At 43.5% G+C, this 15,586-nt stretch overlaps 1 protein-coding gene across 1 annotated transcript in view; it reads right to left on the bottom strand.

Annotated features, from left to right (window-relative positions):
* The window catches only part of SYN3 (synapsin III), a 245,530-nt gene extending 231,083 nt beyond the window's left edge, over positions 1 to 14,447 (bottom strand). The window contains exon 1 of the mRNA XM_038155135.1: positions 12,473 to 14,447. The gene's annotated coding sequence lies outside the window, so the exon portion shown is untranslated. The remainder of the gene's footprint in view (positions 1 to 12,472) is intronic.
* Between the last annotated feature and the right edge of the window lie 1,139 nt (positions 14,448 to 15,586).

The following is a 15,586-nucleotide window of genomic DNA, read 5'->3' as shown; positions in this document are numbered from 1 at the left end:
GAAGAGAACATGGAAGAAATCTGTGTTGTGCAGTGACCCAAAGATATATGGAGGCCTACTCACAAGCTCAGCTGAAAAATGGGAGAATAATAACACCTATTTTGCAAGGTATTTGACTTACAGGCCTATAACTCTTAAATCTTGGCAAACATGCTCCAGAATGAGCTGGAAATATGAGAAATTTACTGCACAGTAAGCATTCTCCCCCTAATGAAAGTAGCAGGGCTTCCCACTGCTCCTATTACCTCCTCCTGCCATTCACCACTGAGCAGGGAAAAGACAGAACTCCAAAGCTCGTAGGTAGAAATATGATCCTCACACCAGGTTTTACACCTCAATGAACCCTTTATTTCAGCAAAGGCTGCTTTACACCATCAGCCTTTCCATCAGTCCAGTTCACATGATAGAGGGTGCAAAGAGGAGGGAAGAGACAGGATGTCAAGAAAGGTCTGTTTCTGAGGAGGTGTGAGGGAGGAGTAATTTGGGCAAAGCAGTTTCTAACTGTGCTGCAGGACTGCTGTTGTTTGGGGGCTGAGGTGACACATACCCCAATTATTCACGCTAGCCAAAAGCAGAGGACATGAAACCTTGTTCCTTTTGCTGCTGCTGCTATCACCACTGGCTCCTCAAAGGGGCTTCAAACACTGCCCAGGGATGCCTGGGCCCAAGCTGGCCCCTGATGCCCAAGCTGGCTAGGTCTAGACAGGACAAAGATCTGTGCTTGGAGACAGCCGAGGAAAGTGGTCTGAAAAAGCTCTGTGACGGCATTTAGAAATGGAAAAACTATAGATACCTCTTCGGAAATTGGAACCAGAAAAAGTGAGATGTGAGGCCATAGTGAGAGGAACAGAGCAAAAAGGTGAGTGAGTGCAGGCAGAATGAAGATTTGTTTGTTCTGAATTAATGAAGTATTTTGTCTCCACAGAGCCAAAGGACTATAAAGTTTCAGTCTGCACTTTTTTTTAATGCTTATTATTTCTTGCCTTTATAGCAAGAGTCCTTCATAGCTTGACAGCAGAAATAAAGCAGTCTACCAGAAAACAAGCGAGGCGTGAACTGCGGTAAGAACAAGTGGAGATCTGTTTACCAGGCAGGATGAAAATATAAGTAATTAGCTTACCAGCAGGCAGGGACTGCTCAATCAAAAGGCAACATGATGCGCAGAAGACCTTTACTGATGGACACATAAGAAATTATTTCAACGAGATCAAATTTAAACTCAGCTAACAGGAATTTAATGATGCTGTCATTAGTAATTCAGATAGCTCATACAAAAGACATCACTTCCATTATCCAAACTTTTCCAAACCATTTTACTATTCATAAACTATTCATCTGGCCCTTTGCAGTGAACCCCAGGCTGACTGGAGATGCTACTGGTTAATGAACATCTTGTTCAGATTTTCTGTGGATGAGAGACAGGCTTAGGCAGAGTCACAAAAGCAATGCTGTGATCTTAAAAAGGATTTTTTGAGCCATAAAAGAAGTGTGGATGAATGCCAAAACACAGATCAGGATGTAGAAGTTCAGACGCTCTTTGTTCTGATCTACCAAGCTTCTGTTTGATGCTCAGTAAAGTATGTATCACCACATGTATTCATTTCAAAAGCTGAAATAATAGTAATTGTTACTTAATTCAAAAGGCCTCTGTCATGAGTAATCTCAAAAAAATGTTTATAGAACACTATCAAATTCTTGGGCATAACACATTACAGAAATGCAAAGTATTGTTCACAATCACAGAGAAAAGACTATGTTAAAAATATCAAGGTTGCAAATTCAAACATTGGAAAGCTGTAGATTTTCAAAACTAAGGGTATAGCTAAAATATTAGTTTGACTTCTCTATTTGCATGTATAATCATAGAATCATTAAGGCCAGAAAAAACCCTCCAAAATCATGAAGTTCAACCTTTGACTGAATATCACCACACCAACTAAACCATATTGTGAAGTGCTACATCTACTCATTTTTTGAGCACTTCCAGGGATGGTGACACTACCACTTCCCTGGAGAGCATGTTGCAATACTTAACCACTCTTCCAGTGCAGAACTTTTCCTGATTTTCCTAAGCTTGAACCTCCCCCGTACAAGGCCACTTCCCCTTGTCCTGTCATTACTTGCTTGGGAGAAGAAGCCAGCTGCCACCCGGCTACAGCCTCCTTTCAGGGAGTTGTGGAGAGTGATCAGGTCCCCCTCGAGTCTCCTTTTTTCAGACTAAACACCCCAGCTCTCTCCGATGCCCCTCCCAGAACCTATGCTTTAGACCCTTTACCATTTCCACTGCCCTTCTCTGGACACCCTCCAGCACCTCAATGTCCCTGCAGTGAAGGGCCCAGCACTGGACACAGGGTGGAGGTACAACCCCACCAGTGTTGAGCACAGCAGCACAATCACTGCCCTGGTCCTGCTGGCCACATTACTGCTGATACAGGCCACGATGTCTTTGGCCTTCTTGGCTCCCTGGGCACATCTGGCTCATGTTCTGCTGCTGTCAACCAGCACCCCCAGGTCCTTTCCTGCTGGGCAACTTTCCAGCCACTCTTCCCTTAGCTTGTAGCACTGCACGGGGTTGTTGTGACCAAAGTGCAGGATGTGGCATTTCACCTTGATGAACCTCATACAAGTGGCCTTGTCCCATCAATCCAATCTGTCCAGATCCCCCTGCAACAACTTCCTACCCTCCAGTAGGTCAACACTCTCACCCAACCAAATGTCTTCTTTAAAATGACTGAGGGTATGCTTGATCCCCTGTCTGGATCATCAGTGAAGGTATTCAACTGGACTGGCCCCAAAGCAGCCTGGGGGAACACTCCTCTTCACTGGCTGCCATCTGGATTTAAGTCACTTCACCACATCTCTCTGGGCTCGAGCAGTGCATTACAAGGTACTTTGCTAACACAACAAATCATTTCAGGACAGTACCTGGCAGCAGCAGAGCAAACGCTCTCCCTCCATCCACACACACATACAAGCCATCACATACATACCAAGGGATCAGACTCGCTTGTGGGGATGTGAGCAGAGCTGGCCAAAAGCCTAAATAGCCACAACCCCCAAAGCTTTCTATAGACAAAAAATGAAGTATTTAAGGGTATGTGATAAAAAATGATGCTAGAAGTATCCACCCTGGAGAGTGTATGTTACACCTATGGAAAACAGCACAACATTCATTCAGTGTTATGTACAATGACTGGTAGCACTTTGGCATTCAACTATGTTAGAATTTGTTTTTTACTACCTTACTACCTCATCCTGATGTTGCTTTTACTTCTATTGGATCACTTCTTTTGCCTTCTTTGTGGCATCCCATACTGCTGCTTCTTGATTTCTGTACTTCTGCTTCTACTCCTTTCATCCATTCGGTTGTCCTTCCTTCTTTTTCTGTCTGATTTTTCCTCACACACACTTCCAGTTTTCCTCAAAAAAACTTTCTCCTCTGTTTTCCTCATATGCATTTAATCATTACGGTGTTATCTTACTGTCATCTCTGCAAGAGGCCCATGAATGCCCTTCCACTTCCACAGCCCAATACCTTCAGTTAAAAACCAATTTACTGGCAAGAACTGAGGCAACAGATCAGCATAACTTTGATTATAAACTGCTCCATGAAACTGAGAGAAAATCCATATTAAGAGAGGAACTAACAACAGATAGCAGAAGGAACTAACAACAGATAGCAGAGGCCAAGAGGGTTTGTGATTACCACAGAACTCAATGAAACATCTACCTGCAATTTTGGCAGTTGTGCAGCCTAAATGACTCTGTGGCAGCCTGTGCAAACTACAAGGAGGCTGCCCAGAGCTCTGCCTCCTCTTACTCCTCAATAAGATTTCTGTATGAAATTACCCAGAGGAAAATTAGGCTGCTAGAGAAGAAATACAACTCAAAATTGGGCATTTAGTGATAAACCTCTCACACCTGAGCAAATTTTTCGTGTCAATTAAGCTTGGGATAGGTCTATTAGGTATCATAGGAGTTACAACACTGTACATGAGATCTGAATTGTCCTATGGTATTTTAAATATTATCCCCTCTTCCCTGCCCTGTTCTCCCACAGCATGAAAGTGTCTGTCCAAAGGACAAGAGTCGCATTTGCAGAACCCAAGTAAGAGGATTCAAAGTGTGCTAATGATCCAAGCTGCTGTATTTGGCATTTTGAAAGGGCAATGCTAGGATCTGAGATTATGGGCACAAAGACAGATTTAAGCAAATCAAACTCTCACAACTATTCCCATTTAGGCCACTTACTTGAATTACAATGTTTCTGGAGGTGATATTTCACTACAGCATTTGGAGCAAAAGGACATGCCTTCCTAATACAACTTTTTCTTTGTCATCTTGAAATGATGTGCACACCTAGGACAGAGGGATAGAGAGCCCACCGTGATAAATGAAGTGGAAACTTCAGTTAAAAACATCAGGTAGTTTCACATAGAATTAAACATTCCTCTTTTGAGAAGACTACCGAATTTTGGGCAGGCAGAGAAATCAAACTGGGTCTGAGATAAAACATTTATTACACTGGGCCACCTGCAGAATTATCCAGGAACAACAATTGCAATTTGGATTCACAGTCTGTCTTAGCTTACTTACTCCAGGCATGCAAGTCACTAGAGAGCAGCACAAAGCATATTTACATTCCCAGTCTTATACGCCCTTTAGCCAAGCCCACTGCAGAACTCTTGTCTTTCAATCACGTGTAAAGTTTCTGTCAATTGTACAAGCAGACCCATCTGTGCTATATATAGTCTTATTTGGCCTGGCTGTGGAGATAGGAATTAGTTCATTTGGCTAGTTGAAAATCCTGAATGGCTCAGTTTCCCTGAGAGCATTTCCACAATAACCTGTAAAACACGCGGCAATAACTGCCTAAAATACCTGTGGCTTTATGGTGTCTGCAGATAATCCAACCAACCAAGATGTAAATTATATAAACAGTTTGGGACATCCTGATCTGGAGAGGTGTGCTCTCCCTGTGCCACCAGGTACAGACTGACAGGCAGAGGGACCAAACCTGATCCCCTTTTCTCTTTCAGAGACAAGAAACTGAGACAAGCTCTGCAAAATCTTCCATGGCCAGCACATCCTGAACCCCATTTCTAAGTACTTCCTTATTCCCACAAAAAAAGGCTTCAGGCTACTGGTTCTCAAAGGACTTGGCTGGCAAAACTTAGTCTTCTCCCTTTGCTCCACTACAAGAAGCAGCAGCACAAACTCCCCTGATTACCTCATCCCAGAAACATCCTCCCTCATCTTGGCACAGAACTGTCCAAAGGTGAAGTATGGGATTGCCACCCCATGGTGGGGACAACTTCCAAAGACATTAAAGTCAGAACTTCTGTCCTCTGGCCTGAGTACACAGGAAGTGAAGGAAGCATTGTGCCCTGTGAACTGTCCTGCACAAGCACAAAAGCTCAGAAGCTCATTTCGCCACCCCTGTGCTCCAGGCTGGGCTTCCCAAGCCACCAGTTATTTGAGAGAAAGCAGACTCATGCTTCCAGAGGAACAGATGTTCAGTCCTTGGGTCCTTTGCTAAGGATGTCTCTTGGTTAACCTTATCTCCAACAATAATGTCAGTCTGACATATTACTGACCCTCTTCCAAGTGTTTCCAATGAGTTCTCAGAGATTTCGTTACCTGATACAGACTTTCACCTTGCCTGAGTTGTTAAACCAGTTGTGACTGCTATGAGGTAGTCAGGAAGGTGACTGATACTTTCCAGGAGTCTCTAGTGGTGGAACTGTGGCTATAATTAACCATAACTTGTTTTCCCTCCTTCTGCCTCTTGCTCTCAGTGCACATAGCAACACATATCATAAGTGTGCACTGAAATGTGACTCCAGATGAAACTGTGTTCTCTGCTGAGAAAAAAAAAAACCCCAAATGTAAAACAGGCAAATAAAGTTACCGATAAAAAAAACTCATCAGACTCATGATTTCCCCAACAGCATTATTTTCTGCTCCCCAAGGAACAGCTGTTTTCAGACTAGATTAGCATCACTCCACTGACGACCCTTCAGAGTAAAGTTTCAGGGCAGCAGCTTCTCAAGTTCTACGTGATTTACCATCTATATTTTTGTTGTTGCCAAGCATCTTTGCAAGTGCAAAATAACACTGCTCATTCTCGCTCAGCATGAGAGGAATCTCCCATCTTCAGGCATCCCTCGTCACACAGGCAACCATGGAAGGGAAGCTAAGCTGAGAGCAGTGCAGAAACAGCAAAATGCAATGCTTGAAATGTAATGTGGAAAAAGTACTAAAGACTCTTCTTAGGATTGTTGGGGATGTGAGCTTTGTTCTTATTTAATGTGGTGCCTCTAAAGGCAATGAGCTTGTGCCTGTCAGGGAATAGTGTCCCAGGAACTTAGGAAAGGGCAGAAAAAGTCATTAATCAGTACATGGTAAGTAAGTAAAACAGGAAAATCTTTCAGCTTCCTGATTCTTTCCCTCCAAAGGGTTTCTGCCCTGTTCATCCAGCATTTTACACTGCAATGCTTAAAATTTGTTACATGACTTATTAAAAACACTTGCTAGCATTTCCACACAGTTTCTATCACAGTACCAATGATGTTCCTTACACAGAGGGGCAATAACTTTTGTATTGAGACAGAGAAGAGGAAGAAAAGGCTACAACTACCCCCACAGAAGAAAAGCGGGAAAAGGTGTCATATACAAAGGGGTGAAGTTGCACCCTGCCCAGCTGCCACCAGAAGAGCAGGAAAGCACAACTGCTCTTGGGCTATGTATCATAAAAAGGGAAGGAGAGACTGAAGAGCAGGTCAAGAAAGATGGCAAAGTCTCCCTGAGTGCCCATCATCACCCACTCAGGGCAGCAGCCAGCAGAGGGCAATGCCAGCCCATATACACACCACTCCAAAAGCAAACAGGGTGGCCCTGTCTGCCAACACTATCTGTGAATTAAATAGGATATTTCCCCTTTGCAGACCTGTGGCACTCTAGCAGTGATTGTGTTTGCCCTTCTACTGGTGCAGACCTGAGCAGCTCTGTGTGCCATGGCATGGGGAAACAGAGACCTGGAAGTGCATGTCTGGCCCATTCAGTACAAAACCTTTTTATTTTTCATCAGCCCCACAGCCATGCAATTGGCTTTCCTGAATCACTTGCTATGCACAATGGTCTGAGCTGTTACCCACTGCCTTTCAGCTGTGAGGCAGGTAAATTATAAGCAGTTTTGTGCTGCATGATTTCTCTGCACTTTAAAGTATGCCTGGTTGAGCCTCTGACACTGGACTGTGCAGCTTGACATCTTTAATGGTGCCAAGCAGAACTGCAGTCCCAAATAACACAGCACAGAACAGAGGCGGGTGTGAACTCACTCACCTAGGAGCTACAGCCATGGTCATTCTTTCAGGCTATTGCCTCTCCTGTCAACTGTCTCCCAAAGCAAAGCAGTCAAGTTTTGTATTGTTTAAGGGTTTTCAGGCATTACATAATAAAATATTGCCTGTGTATGACCAGAAGCCTCAGGTCATGGCAATATGGACTGCTTTACATAGTGATAGGAACAGAGCACAGCTAAGAGAGACAAGGGCAGGAGAGCTGGTGTGCAGGGAGAGCACTTAAAAGAGCGGGGGAGTGCCTGGGCTTGCTGAACTCCCAGAAAGAGGAGGGACTGAGGTGCCAACAGAGAACAAATTCAGGCAGGTGCTTGGGCAGAGTAGGGCAGTGATGGGTGAGAGCTGCAGGAATTTCTCTATGGTTGGATGAGTTTAAATGAATCAAATAATTGTTCAGGTTGGAAAGGAGCTTAAAAGGTGTTTAGATCTAGTTCAAATCCCCCTGCCATGGTTTGGGACACCTTCCACTAGATCAGGTTGCTGAAAGCCCCATCTACACTGGCCCTGAAGACTTCCAGTGATGAAGCATCCACAGCTTCTCTGTGCAGCGTGTTCCAGCATCTCACCACCCTCACGGTTTGCAACCACAACTTCAACCTGCTTCAGATAACTCAGCTCTATAATGGGCTAAGCCCTCTTTCCTACATCAAGGACTCTGTACAAAGGATGAATGTTCAGAGGACACAAAATATTACACCCTTTAGCACAGGGTTTCAGCATTTGCTTCTTGTTTTGATCCCTCTTGTCTTGATCCCATCTGAACTCTGCAGTTGGGATAGCTACAGGAATGAAAGTACCTACAAAATCCCCCTCCACAGTACCTCCAATCTTGGCAGTCAACAGGCCACTGCTTCTTGGAAAATTTAGCATGGCATCTCTTCCCCAAAAGGAGAGACCCAGTCATGCCTGTCTCATCTTGTCACAACACATGAACATACACAGCCCTGCACCTCTCTCTTCTAGTCAAAGTCAGGCAGAGATGTGACAGGCTGAAATATTTTCCCTGTCAATAACCAAATGCTCCAGTTCCTGTGCTTTCAGCTTTGCAAAAGCTTGTAAAGCAAACTGCATTGACTGCTGGAATCTGGAATCTGCAGTAGAATCCCATTCAATTTTTTTTCCCACATAACAGGGTTAAAAATCTTTGACTTACATGGTTTCCCTGCCATATGAATCACTTTTCTTAATCAAACCAATGAACCATCTGACTTAAATCTGTTTCTCATGAAACAGAAATTTCACAAAGATTCGGGTGTGATAAATAACCACAAAACTCGAGACACTGAGTTGAAAGGGGCCTCCAGCTCCCAGTTCCCGCCTTTCCTGACAGCCAGAGATGTGAAGAAAGCAGTCATCCAGCTCAGGGTCAGGGCTGTGACAGCTCCTCAGTGTGCTGGGAAAGGGCAGATAAACTGCTGGGTTTCTGCTGTGCTGAATTGTAGCTGAGGGGAGTAGCTGTAGCACAGCAGCAGAAGGACTTTTAAAGGCTCCAGCTGAAAATTAAGCATCTTGTTATTTTAAAGGATGTTTGAAGTTAAAGTCCTATGCCTCACACTCAGCTGCAATGAACAGAACAGGTGGACTGTTTCCAAAAAACTTCCCCACTGCAGGGGGAATACAATGAAATTAAACCAGACTACACATAGGCAGATGTTCCTACAGCAAGGCAATTCCCAGACAGAGAAGCTCTGATCCATGAACTGCTTCAATGTATGGTACCAAACCCCGCATCTGTGCTGCAGAAAAAAGCATCACGCTGCTGTGTTAATGGGTTCAGTGTATGGGAACACAGTGACACAGGTTTGTGCCACTGCTCTCTCCCTTCCTAGAAATCCCAGGGAAACCATGGAGTGTCACTGAAATAACCCAAGGTTTCCCACACTGTCTTCCAGCCAGCAGCACCTCAGAGGGACACTGTGCAAAAACCACCTCTGTGAGTGCAGTAGCACACAGGGCAAGGCGGAATTTGCCATGAGAGTTGTCCCCAGCTTGAAATGTCCTGTGGTTTGTAGGCTTGCAGCTTACCCAAATGAGAACACACAGTCTCGCCACCTGAGCAGACACTGCATAATGGGAAAACACAAAGAGAAGTGAAGAAAGGCTGAAGACAGTGTCACTAAAACAAATGAGTTCCAAGGAAGAATACTGCTTAAGGCTTGAGAATAGGCAGTGTTCGAGTCAAAAAAATTTTAATAGAGGAATAAATAAATGCTGTCAGTACAAAGTGACATTTCTGGTCCTTGAAAGCTGTCTCTGCTGTTTGATGGAGCATTGTGGCAGCCCTCTGAGTGTGATGCTTATACACTACTATGACTGTTATTTTGGAACTGAGCTGACTGATTTGTGTTCAGGGAGCATGTCATCTATGCTTCCTTTAGCTGACCCTTTGAGGACTGACAGACACACACCTATGATGAGTCTGCAGTCTCAATCAGTGGTTTGCCTGTGAATGCTTTGATGTTGCTTTGTTCCTTTAAGATTCCGTTACGGTTTTTCCAGGCAATCCTGATGGACAAACCCAACTTCACAAACTTCCTCCAGATCACTACAAATCAGCACATCAGTAAGATACAGCAGTAGTACAGATCTCCCAATTTCTTTACCACAAACCTAAGTAAAGGTTTCCTACTTGTTGCACACATTGCCCAACCTGAGAAGATGTGTAATAAGCAGACGTGTGGGTATGCACATGTGCTCCCTCAGAAATGAGAGAGTAACCAGGTGAAAAAAAGGACAAGGACTTGGGTCTCTCTAGGAGCAGTGATGAGACTAACAGGGCTGTAACAGATGGGCTGCTCTCTGAAAACAATGCAAAAGAGCTCTTCTCAACAAGAAATACATGGGAGTTCTCCAGTGCAAGACAACTCCAAGGGCATGATAAAGAAAAGGCAACTGTGATTCTCACACTTCCCTGTGAAGTTCAGAAAAGAGGAACAATTGCTTCTAAGAAATGTTGTTATGCCCTGAAGCACAGGATGAATTGAACCCATTAGAGTTGTTCAATCTTCTCTCTGGTGGCCACTTCAAAAGAGTGGCTTTTGTTTAGCAAAATGTGTACAGCAGTTATAATTGCAAAATTAACCTTCAAAATCAGAAACCAGCATAAACTAAAGGAGCTGCATCAGCAAAAGCTTGGAACAAGACCTCTGAGGGGTTGTTGCCATTTATCACCTGAAATTGCCAGTCTGGAGCCAGACTAGGGGGTAAATGTCAGCAGAATGCTATGCTATTTTTTTTTCCTCATATAAAAGGACTGATATTCATTGACCGGCTGATACCTGTGGTTTCACCACAGGCAGTACTTGGGTTTGTTCAACTGACACCCCCTTCTAGGCTTTGCTGTGAATAAGCTATGCTTTTATTTATGCTGCAACACAAAATTACTGAGGCTCAAGGTTTTAGGACACCCCAGCATCTGGGTTATGAAATCCACACTTTGACAGGTGAATGAGGTTTTTATTTTCATTTTGCACACTGGCTCTGGGTACCTTACCATACAAGTCAAGGTAGAGCATGTGACTCATACCACCATCATGCAACATTATTCTTTAGGTATAATTTGGGCAGGGGAGAAAGGAGGGAAATTGTAGACTGTGCTGCTCTGTGGCAGGAAAATGAAGAAACTGTAATCAGATTTGGTCTGTGGAAACCTGAAATGGAAACTCAAGAGGCAAATTAGGGAGATATAAAACCCTCTTTCACGCCACTTGAATGGCTAAATGTGTGGCAGAATTCTCATCAACATCTCCATCCTCACACCTGGCTCTTGAGCAGCATAATATACCCCGAGGCACCAAGCACACACACATCCCACATCTGTCTGTCCCTCCCAGTTACCAGCTAACTCCTCTTTTAAAACAGCTTGAAGATGAATGTAGTTACACAAAGACCACCAGACAGCACACCGACAGAGAGAGAGAGCCTGGAGGAGAGTAGGTATGGAATGCCTGATCACTACTTTAATCTTGGGAACTCAACTTCCTCCTTCTGATGAAATGTAACTTTTGAGTCCAGGCTGAACACACTGTAATCTGCCCTGCTGCACCTGTCCTAGAGTATTAATAGCCAACATAAATTCTAAAGGAAGCACTGTTCTTTATTTCTGATTTGTCAGAGGTGGATGGATTGGAAGGGTTGCGAGTAATATGGAAATGGCATAGACAGAGGATCCCTTCTGGGAGCCTGATTATTGAAAAGTGGCTGCTATTTACACAGTTAATGCCATTCACTTCCTGCACCTGCTCAATCATTCATTTCCCAGTGCAAGCCAGCTTTGCCTTGCTGCAAAGTCAGGGAACTTAAGGGAGTTACACCTGCAGGTTTTCTTTTTCTCTGTAATGACAGAGTTGAACTTATAAAACTCCCATTTGTACATTTCCAGTCCTTCATCTTCCTTTTCTGTCAATTCTTTTCCCAACCACTTATATGTATATATGCTTTTCCAAGTATTTATGTTCCTGATAAAGAATCCAAAGCCCTCTTTTTCTAACTCCTGTTGGACTCGCAGCCCATTCACGTACTCCAAAAAAACCTACTTCATTCTGCGATTGTCCAAAAACACCCAAAAAATTCAGCTAGCTTCCCCACTTACACTATTTTTCTTCATATTCTATCCAATTTTTGAGAGAGGCTCTATGTCCTACATCCAGGGACATCCAATTTTTTATGATGTCCCTATGAATGTAAATTCTGTGTTGTCATCCCCGGCAAACACACTTTTATAGTTGAATTTACTTTGAATTCTGGTTTAAAAGAAGACCAAAACAAACCACAAAGAATTATGCAGCTGACCTTTCTTCCCATTCTTGCCCCAATCTCCTTTCTTGATAATGAATGTCTGCAGAGAGGCTGTAGGCCACCAAGTAGGAAGGAAGCAGGAAGAAGAGAGCTGTAACCCCATGGTTCTGCCTATTAGTGCTTAAAGATACATTAGCTGAGGGGCAGTTCCAGCTCTGAGCACCTGAAAAACCCATCACCAAGGGTTAAGTAATAGAAAAGTGAAGGCTTCTGGTTTTTGGTTAGTTTTTTTTTTTTTTCCATTATCAGGAGGACTCCTATATAATGTAAAATCCATGCTGCCACAGAGCACATAAAGCCTTTGCAATACTAACCTGTTCGATTTGCTGCCATGCTGGTGGTGAGCTGTCATCCATCGCAGAGGATCCATCTGCTTGTTGTCATACTTAAACAGGAACTGAATAAACTGCCCCCATCTGCCAAAGTTTTGGCTTTCATTACAGAGAGACAACAGCAGGAAGAAGGTCAAGGTCAAGTAAAGCAGATAAACATGATTAACTCAGAGCAGGTGATGACTCACCTGTCTTCAGTGGGGACAGCCTGGTACTAATGTGTCTGACTGAACCAGGGCTGGAGGAATAAACCAACTTAAAGGGAATGACAATACAAAAATTAAAAAGTAATAAAAAGCTTAAAGCTGAAAGCAAAACAGCTCACAACCTCTTTCTTTTTGTTCACATCTGAAGAAACAACGGTATGCTCTTAAAATCAGCAGGTGTCAAGTCAGACGCTGGAAAGGAATTGAGAGGATTATTTCACAATTTTATTGCACAATTAAAAATTAACCTTTTTTTTTAAATATTTATAAGCCATTTACTTTACACACACAACCTAAACAGCATTTTCCCCAATAAAATTGTCACCTAGAAAACTTACACATGGACTGAAGTTCATGTGGAAATTAAGTGGTTTGTGTTAAATGCAAATTGCCTCAGTCTGGAGGGGGAGGTGCTTGGGAGATGGGGCAGCATAAGGAAAGAAGACACATTTTTCTTTTCTATTTCCTGAAACATTACTTAAAAATCTTTCCCCAAGCTGGGGAGAGAAAGAGAAGAGTTGAAGCAGAAGGACAGCCAGTCAGGTAATATATTGGGAAATTCAAGGTGCTGAGTTGGAGAGTCAGAATCTTCAGTGCCACAAGCCTTGTTTCATGCATAGCTCACCCTAAAGGTCATGGCACTCTAGTTTTCCCCTGAAGAATGTAGAATCACCTTGGCCATGAGAGAAAAAGAATGAGGTTTGAGTCTTAAGAAGAAACACACGTGAAAAGCCATTGCTGGGGGATTTTAGCCCTTTCTCACAATTTCTTACCTGCACTGTTGGAAATGTGCTAGCTGACACACTGCCACAAACCTGGCACAACCTGACCACCAATGTTGGGGGTAATATTTTACCCGCCATTATGAAGCCCATGGTTTTGGGCTGAAAATGAGTGCCTTCCTGCCTGCTAGCACAAACTGTCTGTCACAACATGCAGCCCAGTCTCTGGAGTCCACAAATCACCCCCCTCCCGTGGCTGATCTACCCACACCTTTTCTGTCATATGGATTGTTGTTCTCAAGTTTGCCAGCTAATATTGAGTGTAAAGCCTTGTAGCACTTACTGCTCTTTTTCCAGGGGATTTTGACACCTGTAATCTTAAATTAGTAGGTGGCAACTCCAAAACTGATGCTCACCAACAGCACCGTAACCTTTTCTGCTACTCACAGAGCAGGGGTGATGTGGTGCTGAAGTGAACTGAAATGCCCTCTTCTGAAGTCCTGTTCATTCCACTGACTCTCAAAGGAAACAAAGGGGACTGAAAGGGATGTCAATAACCAGAAAAGGCTGCCCAGGAAGTGTCACCATCCCTGGAGGTATTTAAAAGACAAGTAGGTGTGGCCCCTTCTTAGGGACTTAGGGACATGGCTTGGTGGTGGAGTTGGCAGTGTTAGGTTAATGGCTGGACTTGATCATAGACATCTCTTCCAACCTAAATGATTCCATGACTCTATGACCAACTCCCACACCATGGGTCTCATGACAGCTGCCAAGTTGTATGGGCTGAATCAGGGCCTGAATGGTTGTAGCTGGGCACCAAAGAACTAAAGATTCTGGCATTGTGAGATTCATTTGGTATTCAGATCACTTTGGTGCTACCTTTCATCAGGTTTTGGGTACCCTAGGGAGGAGAAGAGGGTTAAGTTTTGTTTTTGCATTAATGGCATTAGGGGCCTAAGCATTCTATTCTACTCCTCTCCTCTCCTCTCCTCTCCTCTCCTCTCCTCTCCTCTCCTCTCCTCTCCTCTCCTCTCCTCTCCTCTCCTCTCCTCTCCTCTCCTCTCCTCTCCTCTCCTCTCCTCTCCTCTCCTCTCCTCTCCTCTCCTCTCCTCTCCTCTCCTCTCCTCTCCTCTCCTCTCCTCTCTCCATTTTTTTCCTCTTTTTTTCTTCCTTTTTTTTTTAATTTAACATGTTATTGAAAGTTTAAGGGAGCCAGTAATGGAGACGTATCTTTTCTCCCTGTAACAGTTATAACCAGATCTCAGCAGTGTGGATGTTGTATATATTGTCTTTAAAATGCCTGTCAACACCAACCTAAGGTAGATATAAACATGGATTTAGGGCTGCAGCAGATGGGAACATGGAGAAAAAGTGGAAAATGCAAGAATGCGCTGGCTGAAGAATCCTGAAATGGAACCCTACAGAAATAGGGGGAAATTTGTAAATACTGGAAACCTGCGCTAAAATTCCTGGCTTGAGTAGATTACTAATCCTCATAGTGCTGCTGATTCCAGCCTCGCAGGACTGTTTACAATTACTCCCTTCCTTTCAAAACAGTGTTTTCCTGGAAGGTCTATGGATGTAGTAGACAGAAAACTTTGAACAAAATGAGTATGTTAAAAATAAACCAAAACATAGTGAACCTGTTTTTACAGCTTTAAAATGATGAATTTTTTATCAGGTGTAGCTTGAAGATTAAAATTGAAAAAAAACCCAACTCTGCAGAATAAATTTGTGTGGAGGCTCAGGTGCCATGTGAGAAACACTGCTCCAGTCCTGAACTCATGCAGTGGTCTGGTATGAGCCAGTAGACTTTCATACTTATTGGAAGAGACACAGCTAAGGTAGAAATAAAACCTGTGATAGCACAAACTAATAAAAAAAATCCCACAGGCTATAGGAAAGACTTTCCTTGCACTAACATGGAGGACAACTCAATGACCCCTCAGTTCTGTTCTTCTCCACAGACAATGCTGTAATGTTTTTAAGTCTGAAAAATGCAGAAGAAAGCTGCAACATATTAAAATAAATAGAATAGAATCTACAGAATGTCCTGAGTCGGAAAAGACCCACAAGGATCACCAAGTTCAACTCCTGGCCCTGGACAGGACCATCCCCAAGAGTCCTACCATGTGCCTGAGAATATTGTCCAACTGCTTTCTGATCTT

The sequence above is a fragment of the Motacilla alba genome, chromosome 1A (genome assembly GCF_015832195.1).
Source record: "Motacilla alba alba isolate MOTALB_02 chromosome 1A, Motacilla_alba_V1.0_pri, whole genome shotgun sequence".
Lineage (NCBI taxonomy): Eukaryota > Metazoa > Chordata > Aves > Passeriformes > Motacillidae > Motacilla > Motacilla alba.
Note: the sequence above shows the minus strand (reverse complement) of the source record. Positions and strands in the feature narration are given on the sequence as shown.